This window comes from Tyto alba, unplaced genomic scaffold (assembly GCF_018691265.1).
Source record: "Tyto alba isolate M040663 unplaced genomic scaffold, T.alba_DEE_v4.0 Super-Scaffold_10, whole genome shotgun sequence".
Lineage (NCBI taxonomy): Eukaryota > Metazoa > Chordata > Aves > Strigiformes > Tytonidae > Tyto > Tyto alba.
In genome coordinates this window covers 22,333,377-22,358,270 of record NW_024881262.1, presented here as the reverse complement: position 1 = coordinate 22,358,270, position 24,894 = coordinate 22,333,377, and the positions used below count along the sequence as shown (strand labels likewise).

The 24,894-nt window shown below is 38.6% G+C and overlaps 1 protein-coding gene across 1 annotated transcript in view; it reads right to left on the bottom strand.

Moving 5' to 3' along the window:
• Nucleotides 1-20,633, bottom strand: part of SPSB4 (splA/ryanodine receptor domain and SOCS box containing 4) — a 168,946-nt gene extending 148,313 nt beyond the window's left edge. The window contains exons 1-2 of the mRNA XM_033005500.2: nucleotides 20,591-20,633; nucleotides 5,736-5,872 (exon numbers count right to left, since the gene is read on the bottom strand). The gene's annotated coding sequence lies outside the window, so the exon portion shown is untranslated. The remainder of the gene's footprint in view (nucleotides 1-5,735; nucleotides 5,873-20,590) is intronic.
• Nucleotides 20,634-24,894: the final 4,261 nt, after the last annotated feature.

Below are 24,894 nucleotides of genomic sequence, written 5' to 3'. Positions count from 1 at the left end.
TTTGGAAAACTTAATTGAAAAACACAAAATTAAACCAAGACGAGACACATAATGAAAAAAAAAAAAAAAAAAAAAAGAGTTACTGACAAAAGAATCTTTACTAACACACATTGACAACATCCAGAGATAGCAGCAGACCTGGGATGTTAAGCCAGTTTCTTTTCCTAGGATGCTTTGAAGACTTAGGAATTAGAGGCATGCACAATGGTATAGGCATGTAAAATATTATATAAAGGCACAAAATTATTATTAACCAGCTAAGAATGTGTGCATTACATTAATCTCTCATCATCCCGTATACATCCACTATGTTTCCATTACCCTGTATGCACTGAAACGTACGATTACATTAATCTTTGATGGTGTAATTACTCCTAGTTGTAATTAGTAACAGCTGCGACATTCAGACTGGAGTTCTATAAGCAATAAACTTCTCTCAGAGTTTAATAAGCAGAGTCTTTTTGTAGTTTTATGTTGTGTTTGTGAAACTCTTAAGGAAACTTCATGTGTTGGAATACAATCTCTTCTCCACCTTCTTTCCACAAAATTAAGGCTCCAGTACCTCTATTTACAGGATGTTTTACGATTACTATTTTCTGTACTGTCCCAGTTTTCTCTCACTGACTTTCCTAAGTCTCTCTGTAGGCGCAGCAGGAAGCCTACAAGTTAGAAACCTCAGAATCCAAGCCTACTTTCACAGCCTTTTTGACTATGAGGAACAGCTAAAAATGCAAGCTTCCCACTGAACATGCAAGACAACCCGAAACTATATAAATAGTTATAGAAAATATGACTATAAATATTCATAAAGAAACAATTTATTTAAATTAAACTGTTGATTTTGAAGCTCAGATGACAACTGCTTGAATGTAACATGGGTAATTTTGTAACTGCATAGTATAAGCAAACCCATTCCAATGACTAGAATATTCCAGAGTTCCAGCTATCTTTCATGTGACAATAGTTCCAGTGACCTCTATTCTACTGCCAAAACACCTTTTTTTATCTCTGATAATGTCTAGAAAGAAGCTTGTATACTTTCAGTATACTTAAAAAAAAAAAAAAATTAGTAAAGCAGATACTTGTTTACTTGAGGTGGGGGGAGGGAGAATGCAGTGAAATTCAGACATCAGTGTCTTTGTTGACTTTTTTTTTTTTAACTAGGAAGCCTTGAGATTAAAACAAAAAAATTAGAAAGTTTAAATTTCCTTTGTTTAGAAAGCAGGAAGGCTTAATCCGCTAAACCCCTCATCTGGAAAAAGAAAAATACTACTAAACTGTATACTAGCAAAATCAGAGATTACTAGGAAGCTCTCTTTCTTAAAGAATTCTTTTTAAGAGATCAGAAAACAGCAAAAAAAACCCTCAAAAATAATTTATCAGACATTCCTGATCAGGAGCTGACGCATAAGACCAGAAGTCTGGAGCTCACCCATTTCATCCCCTCAGGCATCCATACAATAAGGAAGGCTAGCAGCACTGCATACATATTCATAAAAGTCTTGCATTGCACTAGGCAACTTCATTCAAATTCATTACACTGAAATCAAAGCCAAATTCGCAGATTTTATGCTCATTTAGAGAATAAAGAAAAGTCTTTAGGAGACATTATAAGCAGTTCGTAGTTGAGGATTATGAAATAATTCAGATTTGTTATCGTAGATGATATCACATACAAACACAGATGAAGATATAAAAGGCCAAAACCTCTCCACCAATCTTGCCAGGATTTTCTGAGATCACCCTGCCTCCCCTCACAACCCGTCATATCCTGGGATGGTGCCTCAGCGCAGACACAAAAACTGAGGCCATCACTATGCAGCCATCACCTGGGAAAAACTATTCATTCATTAAATCAACTGTCTGGTTAGTGTACTTCTATACCTGACAGCCTAAACAACCTTTGTAAATACTGTGACACCAGTACCAAAATCTTGACAGTCGCATTTGAACATCTGTTCAAATACAGCTGTACCTGTGCATCTGAACAACCTGGTGCCCACAGTCGCAGCTGAGCCACCCCCCCAGTGCTCCAACTAGAAGAGACAAAGCTCATGCTGCGCCCCTGGCTCTGGCTACTTCTTATTGCCAAACATCCCTTCAAACTGGAAGGGAAGGCAGCTGGGGAGCCGACAGTGAGCTCAGCTCTGAAACCCAGCAGTCGGGGTGTGTGACAAGGCCTTGAAGCTGCACAGCAGTGGGGCGAGGGGAGCCCCGGATGGGAGGCAGAGGGGAGCAGAGGGATGGGCATACCAGGGAACGGGCTCGGCAGGGCACTGATGATGACAACAGGGGGTTGGGATACCCGAGTTCACACCAACACGCTACAGGTCACTCCTGCAGAGTCCAGGGAAAGCATCTCCCTTCCAGTTCCTCTTCAGTGTCTTTTCAGATGCAGCCAATTTGTGAACTGAAGTGCCAGTAATAAGGCGATAATGCTACTGCTGCTTCATGGTATGTTCACCTACCAACCAGTACATGTTATAAAAAAGACATGTACTGAGCTCTCATGGTGGTTAAGGAAGCAAGGAGGAAAAAAAAAAAATCATAAGCTTAGTGAATGTAGGTTTTTTTTTTTTAAAGAACACCAAAACTCATTATTTAAGATCTTGTGATTTTCAGGCTAATATTGCAATGGTTAAAACACTTGGTTTTGAAGATACTGACGCTGAAAAATCATTGACTTTACATGCAATAAGTGGCAAACCAGAAATTATACACTGTATTAGTGATGAGATAGCTTAACATCACATATCAGAACATTAGGTTCCCTGGGTTCAGGGGTTTTTTTATTTAATATTCTTTCCATGCTTGCACAGCCAAAGAGCTTGTTGAAAACTGTTTTAATAAAATTACCCCAGATACAGACTCAGCCTGTATTATAAATCCCTGAAAACAGAAATTAATAATGGAAACACTGGCAGAAACTGAACCATCTATCATAAACAGTAGTGTAATTACTCTGTGTAGGTAGTAGAAGTGCATTTACTGACTTGCATGCTGCAGATCCACATAATAGCTATTAACACTTTAGGATACACATTTTGCATGATCATACCACTTCCTTAGCTGTTTGCCCTCCACTGCTTTCCCCATCTTTCCTTCTTACTCCCACAAAAGACAAAACTCACAACCAAAACATCCAACACGACCAAGCAAATAAACTCAGCACAGCACTCAAACCACGGATCTGTAGTCCATTTGCAAGGATGTATTTATCCATCAGAAAGCAGATCCAAAGCAGAGCCCCTCAATTTACATGACCAACTCAGAGCTCAGATAAATATCCAGATGTCAGACAAAGGAGCCATGTTCTTTGAAAAACAGCCCAAATTGGATTTTAAAGACTAAACAGATTTAATTATTGAAATGTGGACATGGATCTAATCGGCTGCAGATAAAGACAACAGCCAATGCTACAAAGAATTGTTCACAAAAATTAAGCTCTCTGCACAAACTTGCATTTCTCCAGTGCTGAATCCTGCAGTTGGGAGATACCTTAGCTTTTGTTCACCATGTGCTAGTTGTGTCTTTCAAAGCAAACATTAACTTCCCAGAAAAAGAAGCCACTAGAAACACATACCGTGGGCTTGAACTAAAACCTGAATACTATTTCAACTTGGCCACATGCTGATATTCAGCAAGAAAGAAGCTGGAGTCCAGAGTTTATTCTAATCAGGTAAACTAAGTACCTATGCTAAGCATCTCTTCTGATAGTCCATGGAAACCCTTTTTTCATTATCTACTTTTTTTCTTCCAAACATTTCAGAGATGACACTGAGAACTTTATATCATATCTTATTGAGGTAAATAAACTGCCAGTGCATCAAGCTTAATTGAAAAATAAAACAACACACAAGTTTTAGGTTGAATTTCTCTTCCATGTTAAACTGTCTCCTCTTCTCTATGGAGGACTGATGAATAATCATTCTCAATTTGCAAATCCCATAAAATATGCAACAAAACTAGAACTAATCCATCAACTACCTGAAGTTCATTTTAAACTCTGTTTTTATAAAATGCACCTTCCAGATTTACAGAAATTGGGCAGAAAAAAAAAAATCCTATCTCCTGTAAATTTACAGGACAGACAAGACAGCAAGATTATAATTTTATCCTACATGACAACTTACAATTACAGGTCTGTAGTCATGGAACACTGTAAATAGTTCCACCATTGCTAATCTCTCTGCAAGCCTAGGGTTTTCAATGATCTTCTTCTCTCCTGACATTACCAGTTCAAAACTGTACTATATGATGTACATTTATGACTTGCACTTGATTGGAAATGGAGAGATGCAGAGGCAAAACAACTTCCTGAACTGCCAGACAGCAGTATACCAGTGGTCCTTCTTCTAGTAATAAGCCAAATGAATAAGCTTTGCAGTAATTATGCTGTCTGATCTTCCATTTATTTCTTGAAGGAAACATGTTCATTCAACTTGGAGTCTTTGAACTCTAATCCTCCTGAAGTCACGGGATCTACATCAACTCTAACAGGGCAAGGATTTTGCCATTGATCCTCTGGAATACAGTATTCGATAGACTTTAGTGCATAAAACCCTCTAAACTGGAGTATAATTAGTAGACAGATAAAATACAACAGCAGACATCTGTTTTCAGTAAAGCTATAACCAATACAAGCTCTGTTGGCTGCATATATTTTTTTAATGCTATTCAGTTGAGTTAAAGCAGACCCTAATGCTCTGATCACCCTTGGTTTTCCCCAAGCCAACTGATGCAGGCACAGAATTCAGAGTGGGACCAGAGGTGCAGGGAGAATTAAAACATCAATCATATACACACAGAAAAGTCAAAATCAGCTTGAAATTCCTTGAGCCAATGGTAAAGAAAAGGTAAAGATGCTCCCTAATAATTTATCTGTCCTTGCTTTAAATCTCATCATTCCATATTAGAATCTTGTTTGTTCATTTTTAAACTGATATTTTGCCTGAAAAAGTGCTAGAGAATTTGACATAGCACAATTAGTATAATATTTTGTCCTAAGACAACTTTGCCTTAGTTTATTAGGACAAATATTTTGTCCTAATACTAAAAACTAATACTAGCAGCTTTTGGCTAACTTTGTGGTATTCCAATAGGTGAGGCACATGGAAAAGAAAGGTTAATTACAAACAAGATTTTGAGAATTCATCAAAATCTATACGGATCAAGAATCTAAATGACAAGTCACTGGTTATAGTCAAGATTAAGATTTTTATGACAGATTACAATAGGAAAAACCATAAGGCTAATAGCTCATCTTTCAAATCAACTCTTTTTACCCTAAACCTAACTTTTCTTCTTCAGTATCACTTACATCTATTTTGTACTTTTGCTGTTTTCTCCAAAACTAGGCTATTACATTGCCAATTGGCCAACAGCTCATTCACAGACACTGATAATGATCTCTTTTTAAGCAGCTACCTTCTAAGAATGAAAATAATTGATTTTTTTCCTTGTCTCTGACTTGGTAAGAAAATGTTCACTTAGAATAACTAAATAAAACTTTCAGTCAGGATAAAAAGTACTTGGTAATGGTGCTGCAAAGGGTGAAGAGAATGAAGAAAAGCTTCAGCAACCAGTACAGTGAACAGAACCTTTTCTCCATCAAAGAACTGTATTAACTGTTCCTAGTTGGGTGCTTTTTGTTGTTGTTGTTGGTCACTATATCAGAAAAAACAAATACAACCGAAAGGAATTGGTGCACAATAGGCCCAAGCTTTATTCACTACCTTTGCTTTAATTTGCTCTCCCATCTGTTGGTGTCAATTAGCTCTCCATCACAGAAGAAAGTGGACTTGTCCCAGTCCTCAAGAGAATGAAAATTTCTTCCTCCCGGCAAAGACCTGCCATATTCCATAGCAACATGCTGTAATACAAACAAGGAACACAAATTACTATTTGTGAACACTAGTTACTAAATCTTCCAGTGTTTTTTCTACCAAAAAACAAAAAAAAAACTTTGTTACTTCTTTGGCTTTACAAAACATCATCAAGCTGCCTCACCTAACACAAAGGCTTCATCTAATAGCTTTTAACACAGCCAGAGACACAATGCAGAATACATCTGGAGACTGAAAAATTAGATGTAGTTTACTCTAGGGTTTCTAAGACTCAGGGTAAGAGATCCCACCAGTACCAGCACTAAACACAACAGCTTTCAGTCCTGCTGCAGCTACAATGCGTAACAAGCGCATTACAGTGTAGGTGGACAAGGGAAGAGATTATCTACCTGGCGTTATCTACCTAGACTTGTGCAAGCTTTTGACTCTGTCCCATGTGACATCCTTGGCTCAGAGAGACATGGGTTTGAGGGATGGACCACTCGGTGGATAAGGAATTGGCTGGATGGTCACACACAATGAGTTGTGGTCAACAGCTCAGTGTCCCAGTGGAGAGCAGTGATGAGTGACGTTCCTCAGGGGTCTGTGTTGGGCCCGGTGCTGTTTAACATCTTTGTTGGTGACATGGACAGTGGGATCGAGGGCACCCTCAGCAAGTGCACCAATGGCACCCAGCTGTGTGGTGGGTGACACGCTGGAGGGCAGGGATGGCATCCAGAGGGACCTGGACAGGCTGGAGAGATGGGCCCTGGCAAACCTCATGGAGTTCAACAAGGCCAAGGGCAAGGTCCTGCCCTTGTGTCAGGGCAATCCCAAGCACAAACTCAGGCTGGGTGAGGAGTGGGTGGAGAGCAGCCCCAAGGAGAAGGACTTGGGGGTGTTAGTGGATGGAAAACTGCCTGTGAGCCAGCAACGTGTGCTTACAGCCCAGAAACCACCCGTGTGCTGGGCTGCAGCCAGAGCAGGGGGGGCAGCAGGGCCAGGGAGGGGATTCTCCCCCTCTGTTCCACTCTCATGAGACCCCCCTGCAGTGCTGGGTCCAGCTCTGGGGCCCCAACAGCAGAAGGACACGGAGCTGCTCGAGCGGGGCCAGAGGAGGCCAAGAAGATGCTGGGGGGGCTGGAGCAGCTCCCCTGGGAGGCCAGGCTGAGAGAGTTGGGGGGGTTCAGCCTGGAGAAGAGAAGGCTCAGGGGAGACCTTCGAGCGGCCTCCCAGTGCTTAAAGGGGGGACAGGAAAGGTGGGGAGGGACTCTTTTTTGGGGGGTGTGGGGATAGGATGGGGGGTAACAGCTTTAGACTGAAAGAGGGCAGATTTAGATTAGATCTAGGGAAGAAATTCTTCCCTGTGAGGGTGGTGAGGCGCTGGCCCAGGGTGCCCAGAGCAGCTGTGGCTGCCCCCTCCCTGGAAGGGTTCAAGGCCAGGTTGGACGGGGCTGGGAGCCCCCTGGGCTGGGGGAAGGGGGCCCTGCCTGGGGCAGGGGGTTGGGACTGGGTGATATTTAAGGTCCCTTCCAATCCAAACCATTCTATGGTTCTATGAAGAGTGCTTGGTACCTGCAGTATTGGCCTTTTTCCTGATAGCAATATCTAGTTTGACACTGACATCACACCTCTGACAAGCAATACCAAGTCAGCTCTTGCCTGTTGTTTCTTTGGTTGAGAAGCTGTCAGTGATGGAGTCTGGACATATTTTAAGTCTACCTTATGTATCTATCCCATAGCATGTTTACTAGAGTCTGACAAGATGCAGGCAAGCACTTCTGTTAGGAATTTCATCTCAACACTATATGGAACTACCTCAGCTCAAAAACTAAGTTCAGTGAGAAACTGAAGCCATTTCCCAGTTCACACATTGCTCTCATACCTACCCTGTATAAACAAAAATCATCATAAGCAGGTCTTCCTAAAATAGAAGTTAAAACTTAAAAGTTAAGCTTTGATCCCAAAGAAAGAGGCATATGCCTCAATTTATATACTGTAATTTGCTCCACTAACAGTGATTAATCCAATTCATAGCAAGAAAAATAAGCATCCACATGTATCCTTTGCAACATTACAGCATGAACGTTTCAAAACTCTATGAAAATAACTAAAAAGAGTCTGTAGTAGGTAGGCAAAATCCAGCTGGTCATAGCAGACACTTTTTAGATCTAATGCCTAACAACAGTGAACAAAAAGTTACAGAAACAAAAATGAAGAAACAGAAAACATGAAAATATTAACATGCTCATTTGAAGTACTAACTAAATGAGAAATTTTTAAGATAAAATAGTCAAAATCATTAGCAACATTTATAGTTATGCTATTCTTTTGGAAAGATTTACTCTAATAACAATGAAGAAGTGTGGTTCCATCATTGAGTTACTGTGAAATTAAGTTCCTTTGAAGAAAGGCTGATAAGTAAAACTATTTTTTTCTAAAGTTGGTTTTCTTATTGAAAAAATAATTAATTATTAGACACAACCATATCTAGGCATCAAAGCAATGTAGTTATTTATATAGTTGCAATTTTGCTGTTCATGGTGGGAAAGCTTTTAAGGCATTAGTTGTTATCACTAATAAACTCAAAACTGATTGTTCTATAAGGAACAGCTGAATCAAAGCAGACAAAAAAGCAAAACTATATATATGCATGGTTTTAAATTGTCTTGCTACTAAAGCACAGCTTTTAAATGAGCTACTAATAATAAGCAAGTCTGTCACTGATTGAGAATCTTGTCCTGGCACATGATGATTGTGACACATTAGCAAGCAAGTTTCTTAACAGCCCAGTCTTTCAACACTGGCACGATCAAATCATTGAATTTTGACATTAATGTGTCATGCCTTGAACTCTGCTTTGGAGGCACCACGGAGGAGAACAGCACTGACCTCTAATCCCTGTGTTTCCCAAGGCTGCTGAAATTATATTGAAATTGGTATATATGGAAAAATTACACCAAGTTGTACACTATTTTATATACACCACTAAAAAGTTAAGATTCACCTCAGTCAGGGAGTTATGCTGTTTAATTTAACACCTGACAGTTTACTAGTTTCGCACATTAAGCTTATTGCCTCATTTTATGTTGCCATTGAAACTGAACAGTTTAACTTCTTACCTAATTATTACCAAATTATACTTGGTGTAGGGAGTCACACAGGACCATTAATTATCTGATAATGCGGAATGTAAGATTTTAATGGAAAACACTACATCTGAACTGCTTTAGCCTCTTCCTCTGTCTCTTGCCCAGGAATAAATGCAGCATTTTCTGGACTAGACATCCATATAATCCTCCTTCTCTTTCAAGCAAATGTCAACTCAAAGTTATTACTTTTCTGAAATGTTTTTTATATAACACTTGGCACCTATCAGTGAGACAAACCCCTTTAACTTTCCATGAAAGCAGCTGCTGAGGTATAGCCCAGAATCTACTAACAAAGAGAGCAGCAAAAATTTACAGAGCACCAGGATCCATTGTGTGGCTGCTGCTACAGGCTGAGTTGCTTGAGGGTGCTGCTAATGCTAATAGCTGGATGCTTTTAGTTTTAAAAATAATGTGTCAGGCTTCATGAGAAGAGAGCCGTATGCACATTGTGAGCATGACAGACCAGATACTGCCAAGAGATCAGACTCTTTATAGTTATATTTGTGCCTCAGAGAGGCAAACAACAAGATGTTGGACTCTTCACAACATAACTGTGCCTTGAGATCCTTCATATTTTTCATCTTTATAAAAAATGGAAGTTCAAACAAAGAAATGCTTTGGAAGATTCAGTATTTCCATCTTAAATACCTTAAAAGTTTTTGAAGAAATTAAGGTACTGATTAAGCAGCTATTTATTCTGTTTTTTTGGAATCAGCTATAGAGATCTTAAGTGTCCTTTAAAATGGATACATATGGCCATGAAAATAACCACTAAGGCAATTGTGGCTTTCAGAGAATTTTCTATAAGCAGTACTTACAATTTATTTTAATCAGCAGTGGCATCTGCACCATTGCAATCTGAATCAGAAAATGGAACACTTAGTTCTGTCAGTATTCAGAATTATCTGTCCTAAAAACACTTCAATGTTTAGGTATCTTGGTACTGTAATTTAGTGTTCAACTGGCTGTAATTAATCAAGTAATGACATAATAAAAACACATGGATGTTTCCATTCAAAATGTCCAAACAGTGAGTATATACTTAGCCAAGGAATCAAAATCTGCCTAGAAATGTTTACAGACCCCACTTAACTTACTGACATTTTAAAATGCTACATGTCCTGTGAATTTACATTGGTGCAGGCAATGAATTTTCTTGCACATAAAAGACCACCAAGCCATACTGCTCTGGCAACTGAGTACCTGTAGTAACAAAAGCAACCTCACAGATTTGTACTTTCTCATTTAGGAAACATATTTGCTAGGATTCCAGATGGTTAAAAGTTTTAGAAATATGGGCAGTCGGTTTGTTGATAAGAATAAACTCAACAGGGTGTTAGTTTATCATCCCACAGTTGTACGGTTTCGCTCAGTCCTCCGTTACTAGCCCAAGCAAGCAGCTTCCATCCTCCCTTCGCTGACAGGCACACACACTAACTGACATAGCAGGAGCAGCTTAGCTGCTAAGAGAGCACATCTGCCAACTTAAATGAACCATAGTCACATCTTTGGCTTAAAATACAGATATGTACTTTCATGCTACCTAACTTTAAGCTCCTAACCAAAGTGGCTGAGCATTGATTAGAAACAGAGATGCCTACAGATTGATCTAGAACCACCAAAATGCTGAACCAGCTTCCGAAAGCATCTCTCTTCAGAGCCCAGCACTACCAAGATTTTAATTTAGGAACCATAGTTCATTATCTAAAATTAGTTACAAATAGTAGTGATTCAAACCACCTAAAATTCACTTCCTAAACCAACCAAGTCCAGCTCTTTGCAGAATCATTTTGATGGTATGGCAATACTAGCTTTTGTTCCTTTGTTTAATTCTGCCTATGTAATCACAGCTATAAAATATTTTTACCTGCAACACTGTAGCCAGCACAGTGTATACACTTCCTCTCTCCAGCAAAATAAAATGTATTGGCAAAAGGCAGAGTTTGTCTAACACAATTACCACTATACCCAGTGCTTCTGCATGCACAGACAAGATAGTCAGGGTTGAAAACCCTCTTTCTCTTGATCACCACAGCTCTGCAAGAAGTCCTGTAGCAAAGAATTCACATTCAGTATGTAAAAATTTAAATCCTTCTTTCTGTTACTGGCAGTTTGTTTCTGCCAGCAAAGTTGACAGATCTTGGTCTATTAAGTTTAATTTTTACAATTACCTTAGGTGTGGCAAAGGAAGAGACAAACGGAGGATTTCTAGCCCCCAAAGGCAACGTTTTCATGTTTTACGTGTTTTGTAGGCCTTTATCATTTGCCCATATTCTGATGTCTGTAAGGCTTGGCACTGCTGCATAGTTATTCCCAGTTTAATGTCTTCTAAGTTTTACAAACATGCCAGCTTCTCCTTCCAGGTAAGTCACAAGACAGTTTATGAGTCCAGACCTAAGAATGATCCCTGAAGTAACATTCCTGCCTCCCTACAGTTCACTACTTTTCTTGCTATCATTACTGGGTTTTGTTTTTTTTTTTTTTGTGTTTTGTTTTGTTTTTTTGGTTTTTTTTGTTTGTTTGTTTGTTTTTTGGGGGGTTGGGTTTTGTTGTTTTTTTTTTTTTCTGGTCTAACCTATGGTACAGTCAATGAGCAGAAACACAGCCAAGTTACCCCGAAGGGTATGAGCGAATGGCTGTTAGAGGAATGCAGACTTCCAAAGAGTGTAATTGCGCATGTCTCAAAGTATTTCTTCAAGATCTGTAGCCCTGATGTCTCACCTTCCTCGCCCAGTTCTGACCTGAGCTTTACACTGACTTCAGAGTAAAACCAAGGTAGAGAAATTATGAATTGAGCCCTTGGTGGAGTAAACAGAAAATCATATTAATACAACAAAAAAGCATTTTCATTAGGATATACAACACAAATCTTTCTCTATGACCAAAACCCACTAGTTCCAGTTATGCCAAACACATTCATACAACTAAGTAAATGCTACTGCAAAGCTAGAGCAACCAGTGATCATTTTCTGATGGAAGTATGAGCATATACATCATCATACTCTTGCTAAAAGAGGGGAAGTCTGATGTAAGGTGACACTACACACAGCTAGAAGGAAAAAATAAAAAATAAAAAAGGTAATTAAATTTTTGGCTATCAGCCCAGTTAGTATTTACTCCAGGGAAGAAGGGGAAAAAAAAAGGTGCATGGGATTACACCTGGCCTGAAAAGCAGAAACATCTGCTGAACTCATAAATTATTGGATTAGTTCTGCCCCAGGAAGCCAGCCTGGTATACATACCCTCTATAGACCAGTTTAACTGTGTGCAGTAAGAAATAGAAAAAAGTTATGCTGAATTACTACCTTCCCAGTAGAAACAAGCGGGGGGAAAGAAAAAAAACAAACCAAAAGACAAAAACCCATGCTTAAATGCTGAGTGCAGGATCCTTCTGCAAAGTACAGCGTAGCTAGCATTTGACAGCACATTTCTCTGAAACAATTAAAAGGACAAGCTGCAAGGACAGCTTGCAGAGGTAGTTCAGTTCGACGGTTCAGATGGTTCATCCATTTTGTGTCTGTTTTAACCAGATTGGCTGATATACTACTACTACTAATTCTTCCAAAATTTCCTTATGCTGGTGTGGAAAAAAACCCAACCAACCACAAAAAAAAAAAAAAAAAAAACCAACAAAAAACAAACCCCCAAACAACCAAGTCACTGAATTCTGCTCTGAACTACACTGCTCTTGCTCTGAAGTGAACTGCTTGATCAGGCCTTTTACATTTTTGCAGCCAAATTTAAAAAAAATAGACTTGGGATCCAAAGAGTCAAAAGGGCCTGGAGTAATCACCCGATTTTACATTTATAGTCTCTTGTATCTGGAAAAGCTTACACTAGAACTTGGTAATACAGCTCCTTACTGTGCCCTTTCCTACCCTGCACAGTCTGAACATTTGCAAAGCTGTGAGGAGGGAAAAAACCCAAACCATACAAACAAAAAGGGGGCTATGCAGTCTATGCAGTCTGTGCCCTGGCCCCCCCGAGTTATGTGACGTGAGGGATCTTGCCTCTAGGTCTGCACAGCACTGCAAATTCCCTTCGCTTCCCTCCACTGGGCTCATGAGATTTGGGAGTCAGAACCTGGAACACAGAATCTGGAAACTGCAAACGCCTGGTGTCACAAAGGAGAAGGCAGAGCTAACAGATAACTTGCTACTGCAGTATTGTGCTGCCACGGTTCCTGATCCATCACAGCATGGGAATTTGGTCCCGTACCAAGGCACTGAGCACACTGGGGCTTGTCCCCAAGTACCTCAGGATAAGCACAGAGCCGAGAGTGCGCATCTATGCAGGCAGTCAAAGCAAGTACCTTCACTTGCACAGATTTTGACTCCTCCTTACCATCACCACAGTGAGCTTCCTGACTGTCATACTCTGTCGTAAGTCATGTCAAGACAAAATTGGCACAGCTTTTTTATTTAAAATGTTGCTTCTTAATCACATTTAGCTCTAAAAAGTGCAAGATGTACATATTTTTTTGTCTGGCAAACTCAGTTAAGTTCCCTGACAGAGTTAGAGCTAGATGTCACGGACCAGCCTTTTCAATGAAACAGGGCTGTCCTGGTTTCCTTCTTTTGCATGTTAGTTAGGAAAAAAGTAATCTTTAATTGATGTCTCACTTATTAATAACATTTAAATAGACTGGAATTGCTACCTGGTTTATTTTGAAGAGTGACATTTCCAGATAAATGGTAATCATTAAAAATTATATATTCATCACCCTAATTACCACAACTAAAGGTAGCTCAAATTTTAATTGATCTTTGAAAACTGAGACAGGAGAAGCCATAGACCAAATGCTCTATAGGTATTAACATCTCCACCTACATGTTCCAGGTGAAAACCACATTGTGTCATTATGTAAACAATCACTGGACTACTTCCAAGGTTATATCCTTCACAGCTGTGAACAGACAAAGAGCAATATGAAAACACACAAAAACCCCTCATGTGGCAAAGCAGAATATGATTTGCATCAACCAAGGTACAAAGGGACCGTATCTTGAGGCTTGCCAGTAATAATTACAAATCAGCTTACAGACACAAAGTATGATGAGAGTCATTCCAGTTAAATGCTCATGAACACTGAGTATTTGCAAAGAAAAGAAATCTTCAGGAAGTCGTAACACTGACAGAGTTATTTATTCTCCGTATAGGAAGGCAGTACTGCTTTTCTTACGTGACTGGAATTAATGCAGGCAAACAACAGTACAAAGAAAATTTCAGATGTTTATGCTTTTTAGAACATTTTAACTGCCTTCCCCTAACTTGCAATATGAATTTTTAGTATTTTTTTAAAAATAAGCCAATCATAGGCCATCCTAGAGGATAAACATTTCACTATGAATTCCTCCTGAACTATAAAGGTCATAAAGGAGAATTCAATACACTGAAAAGCATCAGTTCTAATGCTACAGTCATAATGCTGCATTCCAGCTTCAGGCCAACTGGTACTGTACAGAGAAGGCATATCTTGTCTAACCATAATTCCTTCTATTCCAGCACAAAGGAGAAATCAAATAATTTGTCTCTTGCACTGATACTGTATTCTTTCTTTAAAGGTCATCTATAAAGTTTGAAGTTTCTAAACCCATAAGTATTTCTAAATAAAGTATTTCTAAATGAAGTTCTACTTGAGAATAAAGAAGCACTTGAAATATTTTCCACGTATGATTCAGGTTGTCAGTCAGTTTCCAGTTCAGCTGAGTTAAACAATCTACTGGAAATACACTGGATTTTTGTTTTGCAAACATTTAAATCGGCACATTAAGAATTTGCTATTGTTTTTGGAAATGTTTGGTGTCTGCCTGTTAAACCCACCACCAACATTGTTACAGTTTCATGACTGTATTTGTGGGGAGAGGGCTGAAAGAACAAAACCTGCCTTATTTCTGTTACAAGCAGGAGCCACTTCTGCCTTACATGTTTGATCACACCTGAGCTAATTCTATTCCTACGTGCTACAGAGAATCAAATGCTTCGTGAACTAATAGGTATGCAAACAGAAAACCCAAGCAATACCTGGACAATGCTCTTGCCTACCCTTAACCAGCAGTTTCTCTCTGGTGAAGGTCCTTGTGACTCACCACAGCAGCAGCAACAACAGAGCAGAACTCCTCTTGAGTCTAGAGAAAGCTTTGCTTCCAAGGAAGCTTTCAAGCCATCATGTCACTGTGATCTGACAATGTCTAAAAATTACTGTGTTTCTGATAGCCCCTGAGGAGAAGGGAAAAAACACAGCCAATTACTGAATTCCCGTCCAAAAAACCCTCACAAGCACAACTTAGCCTGGTTTTGAGGAATTGCCTCTACTTCTGCAGACGTAATTTTGAGCCCACAGTTATTTGCAATTGCAAATTATGGGCCCAATTCAACTTACTGAAGTCATCAGAAAAAGGTCCTATTGATTTCAGCAAGGTTGAAATAAAGTCTACATATCAAAGTGCAGCTGTGAAGAAAAAAATACAGTTTCCAAGTCCTCAACATAAGAGGTAAAACTGAGTTACACCTAAAAGTCAGGATCAATAGCTGTCAACCCACTGGGCTGACAGCACTTTATTACTGTTGTGGAAGAAAGTGATTTTGAATTACTTACATAATTATTTATAATCATTTTGCAACCTATGCTGTGTCTTTATGACCACATATAAGTAACCGAGAAAAGCAGAAAAGAGAAGATGGGCATTTCATGCCTTAATGATGTGTGTAGTGGGCCCCTTGGATGCCTTTACTTTACTGGACATAAAGTAAATTTTTATGGCACACTCCCAACTAGTTTCACACAAATACAGTTGAGAACTTCATCTAGTACCTATGCGCAGCTCACTATCTCTACCTGCTTGCTGTGAAACAAAGATATTTTGATTCCCTTCATAAATGGAATTAACAGTTTCAAAGCGGTAAATATTTATGTTTTAGTCTGGCTTACTTGAATTTTGAAGAAACTAGATTAGCTTAATGATTTTTCTGAATAACAACTTAATATTAAATAAAGCCACAAAGGAGAAGTTTAAGTCGACTAATAGCCTATATTTATGCTGAACATGAGTATTAAAATACTTAATTTTAAAGTGAAATAACAGCACTTTTCATCATGGAAATTCTTGAAGTTTATCAGACAGGCACTTGAATACTATGGCCAAGGACATAACTTGATGACTGATTCAACCACATCTATTTCATGCCACCACCTACTTACAACAGAGTATTTTTCTTGCTTCAGTATAATAAATGTATATGCACTAAGCAAAGCAGAAAAAGATACTGATGTAGTAACTGAAAAATTCTGGCAAGTTTTCACAGGATTTAGAAAGAAAAACAGGAGATCTGATGGATAAGTATACAAGTAAAAAATACATATTTGTTAACAGACATTATAAAAATGATTTTATAAAGCCTGTAATATTTGAGGCCAGATTGTCCCATTGGATATATAGTCTTCCCGCACCCAAATGAGTATATACATCCTCAAGTTCTCCCCCAAGTGCTTGGGATAACCTCAAATTCCCAATGAAGTTTTAAAAACTGACAAAAAAGAGGCCTAGAAGAAAGAAACAAGCCAGGCTCCATAGAAGGTATGATATGTGCCCTGAAAAAGAAACGACCAAAATCATCAGTTACTTTCTAAAACTCTGAGCGAGGTCCCCTCACCTCCTTTTCTTCCAAATCAGTAGTTAACGGATTAACAGGAATGATACAACACAAAGAAGCAAGGAGCATACAGAACATAATTTGGGGAAAAAGTGGTTGAACAAAGAAACATTCAAAAATTAATCTGAGGCAGATAACCAAGGAAAAGTAACTGATACAACATACTTTGAACAGATTTTCTGCCCCAACACCCACACATAACAACTCACCATGACTATTGCTGACTTACTATCTGCACATTCACAGCAAAGCATTAGCAGCACATATGTTTCATTAAAAAGAAATGATCAAATATAGGGATTATAAAACTTTATACTTCCATGAAAATAACTTATTTCTAAAATGCACCTCAAGGTAACAAGAGCTCACCATATGCACTGCTTTCCTTTCTACCACAGGGAGCATATGCAGTAACTAAAAATTTGCTAGATTAACAATCCTAAACAGAGCTAGCTTTAGTTCTACATGCATACTAATTTCCAATAAACACCCACTCGTTTTGCTAAGAATGTTATTGTTTACCTGATAAAATAATACAAGTTTTATATTTATATTAAAACCAAATAATGCATTCTTTTTACAGCACCGGGCCACAGACAGCTCAAAATTGTTACATATTTGATTCCCTAACTTCTGGTGAATGAACTTAACTGAATGAACTGCATGAACTTAGCATGAACTTACACAGCAGTTTTACCAGAGTCAGCAGACTGGATTACTTATCTCTTTCAGACTACTTAAGGGATCCAGGCTCACCAGCAACCATAGGAACGTTGTTAGTTAAGTTGCTTATCCGAAGACATGAAGAAAAGGAAGCTTAGTGAAGAAGAAAAGAACATGACCGAAAAAAACACAGACTCCCATCTCTTTCCCTTCCAATGCAAAACCCCCACAGTCCACTGAACTCTAGTTTCTAAGAATGCATCCATGATCAGACCTAAGATAGCTCTGTAACAAGTAAAGGCATAAAGATGACAGAGTTTACATTTTATACATTTTTCCAGGTATGTACAAATGATTTTAGAGTCCACAGTTGGGAAAACTAATTCTGATTTTACAACTCTGTGCCAAAACCCTTCTGAGGGTAATACATTCAGAAGTCTGCATCCCAGATGTTGCAGGTTCCTAAGTGCCATTTTCACAAGTAATTTTGGTACTTTGTTCCGAGGTCCCCTTGATTTTCAGAAGCCCCTTAAGGTGTTTTTTGGAAGCTTTTCAAATTAACCACAAATAATCACTGTTGCAATTACCACCTCTTCACTCTTCCTCCTTGTTCAAAAGAATACCTTGAACAACAACTTGGCTCTTAGCCTGGCTTGTGAGATCAATACTACAAGATCTGAACAGATAAATTTTTAAATATATTCCTTTGCAAATTAGCTATACTGCAATTTCCTTTGGAGTAGCAAAATAAATGCATTCTTAAAACATTTCTGTTTCGGTATCATTTGTTGCCAATCTAGATTATATGAGGAAAAAAATGACATCACTAAGCAACCACGCAAGGTACAGGAAAGTACTTCCCCACCTGAAGTGACACAATATCCTATTCTAACACACATTGAACTGAATTTCAGAGAAGTGGGGACAAGAATCCTTTGATATAGAACAACTTCTCTAAAACCAAGTGGGTTTGTGCAGCAGCAAGAAGTCAGGAACTCTGCTGAGAGCAAGTGCTAACACATCCCTCTATTCCAGCCCGCTAACAAGAGCATATTCTTTAGCACTGACAACCTGTAACGGAGCTGACAAGCAGAGAAAAGAAGTCAGGTAAGACTAATGGCTCTATTTAAGAGCAGTCTAAAGCAGCAGTTGCATCTGAAGTCGGGCACTCTTTCCAGGAAAAATTAAAGACATTTACTTATATTTAAACATGAGAATTAATCTTACTAAAACTCATTTTAATGAGTGGTAGTAAGAAACAGAGCCAAAGCCAGGGCAGGATGCTGAGTACATTCAGGGTTTTTAAAGTAACAAACGTTTCTTATGATGAAAATATCTGTAAAAGAAGTTCAACAGTAATGTACTTTTCCAACTCTCATTCTAGGCCACCAGCAGAGACCCCACAGGATGCTGGCAGGACATCCTCATCGTTATGAAATAACCTTTTGAGTCAAAACCATACATATCTGCTATCCCAAAGTATTACGCCATCTGATTACATCAAATAATTATGTTCCAATGTTAATCAGCAGGCATCAAGCTGCAACGTCTGCAACAAAATGTTTTATTCCTCTCCACAAACTATATTCTATCTGTGGAAGAACTATGAATATTTCATGATGTACAAATTTCAGAAGTGAATGTTTTATTTTCATTAACTTTTTCTATATTGTGGATCCAAGTCTTTTAAATCTGAAGGCTCAGATATTTCTGGAGTAAATAAATGCATTGTAATAATCTAAGTGCACCCGGAGGTAATTTGCATGCACCCCAAAACCTTCACATATTTTGATCTGTGAATATTAACTCATAATTCTTACATCTCTTGTACTTAACAGACAAGATTTTAGTAGCTTTATTCACATAGACTAATAACTTGGTGCCCAAATAACTTATTGTGCAGGAAGTCCCCCTGACATAAATGGATACGTGATATTACTACTGTCTTCATTACTATTAAATTTATACATGCTTAACTCCACACCCACATGCTCTGAGCAATCACTTGTGGATGAAGACATCAGAGCCAGTACAAGCACATACAGTTTTGAAGAATTTAACTTTTAAGAGGAATAAAGGTATTGGAATGGCACAAGAAATGGCACTATTTCACAAAGGCACATGCTTTGCAGATATATCCTAGAAGAACAATAAAAAGTTTTGAAAGCTTCTATAATAAACATGACATAGACGCTCTGTGTGTGTACACACCAAACACATCTGTATCTAAATAAAGGATACAGAGATGGGTATTTTCATGTCTAATTAAAACATCTATTCAAATAACACTTCAGTAACAAAGTGCAGCAGAAAAGAATTTAAGAAATCACACGTTGAAAGTTGCACATGCAGTCCACTGACAGCACAATAAGCTGTGGGGGGAAATTACACTCGCTCACATAGTCACAAACAGCTAGCACTGTGTTGAAGAAGAGCACCTGGAACTTGACAATTCCCAGGCAGTTTGTTTTCTCCCAGTTATAATCTAAACAGAGAAATTTGCAAGGGACTTCTTAGTCAAAAAAAAAAAAAACAACCAAACCACCCACTTGCATAAAAAGTCAGAGGAATGAGAAAACGAACTATGGTATTTCTGTGACAAGAGTGCACACAGCTAATCATCTTCTGCAAGTATCACCTCTGCTTTCAATGGAACAAATAAGCAGATCAAGTGTCAAAGCTGTTCCAGCTGTCCAGGTGAGATATGGGGAAGGAAGAAGAAACCATGAAATTACCCAGGAAGAGCAAATAACATGTTATTTGACTTCACAGGCAAAAGTAAACATCATTCAAGCTGTAATTGAATTAATGCAGCCTTTTGGATAAACCCAACTTGCATAGGATTTGCTGTGTCAGGAACCTCTATCCTGCAAATGTTAAACCCAGTCTCCTCTGGCTGTATTTTTGAACAGCTGATGAGGCTTCCTGCATGAACAGACAACAGTCCCATTCCTCCTCCCATCAACTTGCACTCACACTGTCTGGGCACCAAACAAACACACAAGTATGCATATACTAAAAAGTTATAACAGGTCTTAAAGGAAAGGCAAACTTATTTATGCTATTTATGAAAAAGGGAGAAGGAATAAGCACTGACTAAACTAGGTTAATTAAATAGCAGAAAGACTTGTTAGCAGGATTGACATGGGATTGCCTGACTCATCAATAAAAAATAAAATAAAAAAGTAACAAAGGTCTGAGGGACAAAGAATGCTAACACTCTCAAGCACACCTAACAAACAGGGAAATGAATCAGAAATTGATGAAAATACATTAAAAATCATAGTTACTTCATACCTGTAGCATCTAACTTCTGACACTAGTCATTACTTATGTAAGAATGTAACTCAACAAAAAGGACAGCTTTTCACTTGTAGTACATTTGTCCACTGAACGCCCGGTGACAGACCTGAGACAGAGTCCTCATGGAGACACACCCATTGCTTCTTTCCCTCTGCTGCTCTGCCAGAGCCCACACAGGAGATGAGCTGACATCTCAAACCGCACTAACAGCCTCCTGCGAGCGGCCAGGCCCCCACCAGCTCACCCTTCTCAAGACTCCTCAGAGGTAGGCTCACTGCCAGCTGGAGCTGTGTACGAGGAGGCCAACTCTAGAACAAAGGATTTACACAGTGAAGAACTGACTGCCAGCACACCATGCAGAATCCTACCTTGAACAAGGAGAATAAACAGCACTTCATTCCAACCTCATCCCACATTAAGTTTTACTCTGCTGTCATGTATCTATCCACTTTATGATAATTTCATAAAATTAGTATCAATTGGTCCCTTCCTGAATAACTGACGTAGACTTAGTATCATCTACTATGAAATCTGGTAACAGTGCAACGGAATTACTGATACGGTTTAAAAAAAAAAAAAAAAAAGTAACTTCTACCATGTTTGCAACTCAAGGTTAACAACAAAGACAGTCATGGTAAGTTGCAAATGTAAAAAATTCACATTAATTCCATCAGAGTACTGCTTTTTAATCAGCAGGGAGTTTGCTTTACAAGAGGAATTTATACATATTTTAGCTAATCTTTGTTTTGGTCAGGACTTAAGAAGTCTCTGGAAATCTCCCATCTTTTCCCAGCCTTCATTCTTCCAGGAGAAGCAATTATGTAGAAAGAAACAACTTATAATGAATCAATTATCTTTTAAATATGCACTCTCTACTCATCAAGAAGTGTTCAGCTATTTCTAAAGTGGGTACCATTCTCAGCCAACAAAATAAAAGCGAAGGGTATCAGTTATGCACTGCTCTACCTCACCTTCAGATTGCAAGTTATCATCTTCCCTACTGCAGGGCCTTGATCACTTGAGAATGCTTTACAGCCTCTTGGCTATCCAAGGATCATTCTTTAACATCTAATTATCAAATTATCGTAGTGAGCAGACACCATAAACATCAGCAAACTTCAATGGAGCTTCCAAAGGGCAATATGCAACACAGCACAGCCAGTTCATACTAAGGTTAATTGGGCTTTCAGGAACTTGTAGTATTTGCTAAAATAAAACACAACTGTAGTCCAATAAAGTGATTTTGTTCCCTTGTCTCAAAGCTGAAAGACCAAAAAAAGCTAGTTTCCTTCAAGGGCAAAATGGAAGCATCCAGAGCATATTTGGCCATAACTGACAAGTTCCACACTTACTTTGTTCAACATATGTTTAAAATGCATTTGCAGACTATAAAGGTGATTATTCACTAGTACTCTGTGACCAGATCATTTCTCAGCACAGTTTTAAAGGGTGCTTTTATAAATAGACAATAGAAGATTCTTACTAAGAAATTGCATTTTGGGGTTTAAGAGGAATACAATAGAGCATGCCAAAAAAGTCAAACGACATTCAACTAACACTACGAGACTACTGGAATGCACCAGAACAGGTGTCTAGAATAACGCTGGAAATATCTGCTGTAATCTCTGTTTTGTGCTGTAGCTTAACACAGTGACTACACCAAAGCTTTGAAAATGAAAGGTCAAAAAATGAGATGAAGACTTACCAACTTACTGGTTTTAATGCTGTTCTGGGAAGAAGGAATGTTTAAATTAAGTTGCAACAGGTCTAATTCCTCCTGTAAGCCCATGTAACGAAGGGGTCCATTCACATACATCACTGGAGTGGCTCTGAAGTAATCTCTCCTTTACTGCAGTGATGAAAATGGCAAGGCCAAGGATGAACGTGTTTGCCGTTCACACGGTTGGATATTAATCCAGCTGTTGCTCAGGCTCATTATACCCACGGTATGCTTAGGAAGAGCAGAATGAATACTTGCTACTACTGGATTGGTCAGATCATGTGTATAAGAAACTTTGTTCAAAAAGAAAGTGAGATGGGACCAAATTGCAAGCACACACCATACTTAACTGGTATCGCAGACACAGTTAGAGCTGTGTATGTTTTATCAGAGCCTGCCTCACAGATAAGGGATCTGAGATAGAAATTCTCACCAGAATTTACTTAAGAGAAGATCAAGAATAACTTCATCGAAAGCATATAATTCACATGACTATTACAAGACAAATATAAGAGAAATGAGAACTATGCTCAGGAAAATATTCAAAATCAGGGCCTTGAACACAAGCAATATTTATCTCAGGAAACAAAGCCACTATAAATCATTGGAATACTTGCACTGAAAACTGAGCTACATTGCCACTGTTCCAAGTAAAATCAACTGTCCTTTACACTTTCTATTGCCTCTGTAACTCTGCCTCACGGCTGCGTAACACACAGCCAATGAGCAAGCACTGAGATGGAGACTGTGGGGAAGTTGCCAGAAGCTTTATCAGTGCTTTTAACAGGGGTCAGCCTTTTCACCATCAGAACTGGAAGATTTGTCTAGATTGACAAATTCACAACATCTCTGACTAGGTAAAAACACTTAATGGTGAGTTTGGTAAACCCCAATGTGGATGCTCTCATTTAGAATTAAAGCGCCTAACACTTTTAAAATTAATATAAACCAATGGGACATCACTTTAATTTAGACTAATTAGGAGTGAATTTAAACTAATTCAGTTAAATCATCTAAAACCCTCAGATGGATGCATCCCATTCAGAACTGGCCCTCTGAGAAGCAAGTTCTGAACTGCTGGAAAGATATCCCACCTACTTTGCCATCTGGATCAGGCATTCAGAACCGCATGTAAAGTTTGTCCGTGGAGACTAAGAAATCTTACCAGTCTAAGATCAGGGATTGTGTATCTCTAATGATGAAAAGGTTGCAGCACTGGTATTTTAAAAGTTGGTAACTCATGAATGTTCAAAGTTAGAATCAAAGGCTTTATTCCAATGGAAAGCTCAAATAATGGTTTAATATGTGAGTTTAATTTAATTTATCAGCAGTTGGTAAACTTGTACAAAAAAACAAGCCTACATAATAAACCAAAGCAAAAAAATCACAAGGAAAAGCAAGATGGTAATGGAAATAAAGAGAGTTTTATGGCCTGATGTCATCTAACCTGCCACTTTGATCAGTCAGTTCAGATTCTTGTAGGACCAGTTAACATTTAGAAAACATCAGTCCTGGACTTATATCTGGAAAATAAACTAGTCATTGGTTCAGGAAACTCACTACCTATCTTTATGAATTTAAGGCAGAAACAAAGTAGAATTTGCAGCCTCATGTGCTAAAAAGAGCTAGAAACTAGCAGTGCAAACCAGTACTGTTTGGGGTTTTTTTCACGTATTACACAACTACAAAATTGCTCACATGAAAATGCTGTAAAATAACAGCACAGGAGCAGAATTCCTGCCTGCTTCTCTACTGCTTTTTTCCCTTTCAGTAAATAATCATTGCATCATAATGAATATGGGTCGTAATTGATAAGAACATCCTTGTGAAGCGCACAGTAAGGCCAGCTCTCGCCTCCTTAGCTTTGATCCTGCTGCCATGATGAAGACTGAGGAAACTCACTTTTCATTTGAAAAGCTCAGAATCAAAACACAAGCACGACCCAAAAATTCAGCTTCTCTACCAGTTCTCCTGTGGCAGCATTTAACTTCTAAAGCCTTCCATAATGAAACAAGGGTTAAGTACCACTAATGTCACATGCAGATATAAGCGTAAGTCTGAATAAGCATTCAGTGACACCAGCCTCTTTGTCCTCACAGTCTGAAGACATCTAAACTATTATAAGGCATCATTTAAGGAAGACTCACTAATTTTACTAAAAGAGGTGCTTATTGAAATACATGATTTTTACATTTAGTTCCACAGAATAGTAAGTCGTACGTAGGTTTTAATACACTTGTGTTAAAATACATATTAGAGTCTCTCCACACAGAACCATATTTTGACACAGCTCGTGTCACTATTAACCATTCATTGGAACAGGCACGTGGATCCTTACCCATAGGGATGCAGAAAGGCAAAAATCCAAAGGATTTATTTATTTGCACCATAAAATCCTTTCCAGAGGGGTGAGGCTTCGACAGTTCGAGTCATCCAGGCTTTATAGGCAGTTAACACAAGATCAGACAACTCCACGTGGAGACCTCTGCTTCTTCCAGATCCTCCGAGATCTCACAAGTACCATATCTGTGACAAAATGAAAATGAAACCCAGGATTATTCACTAAGATGCATCTTCA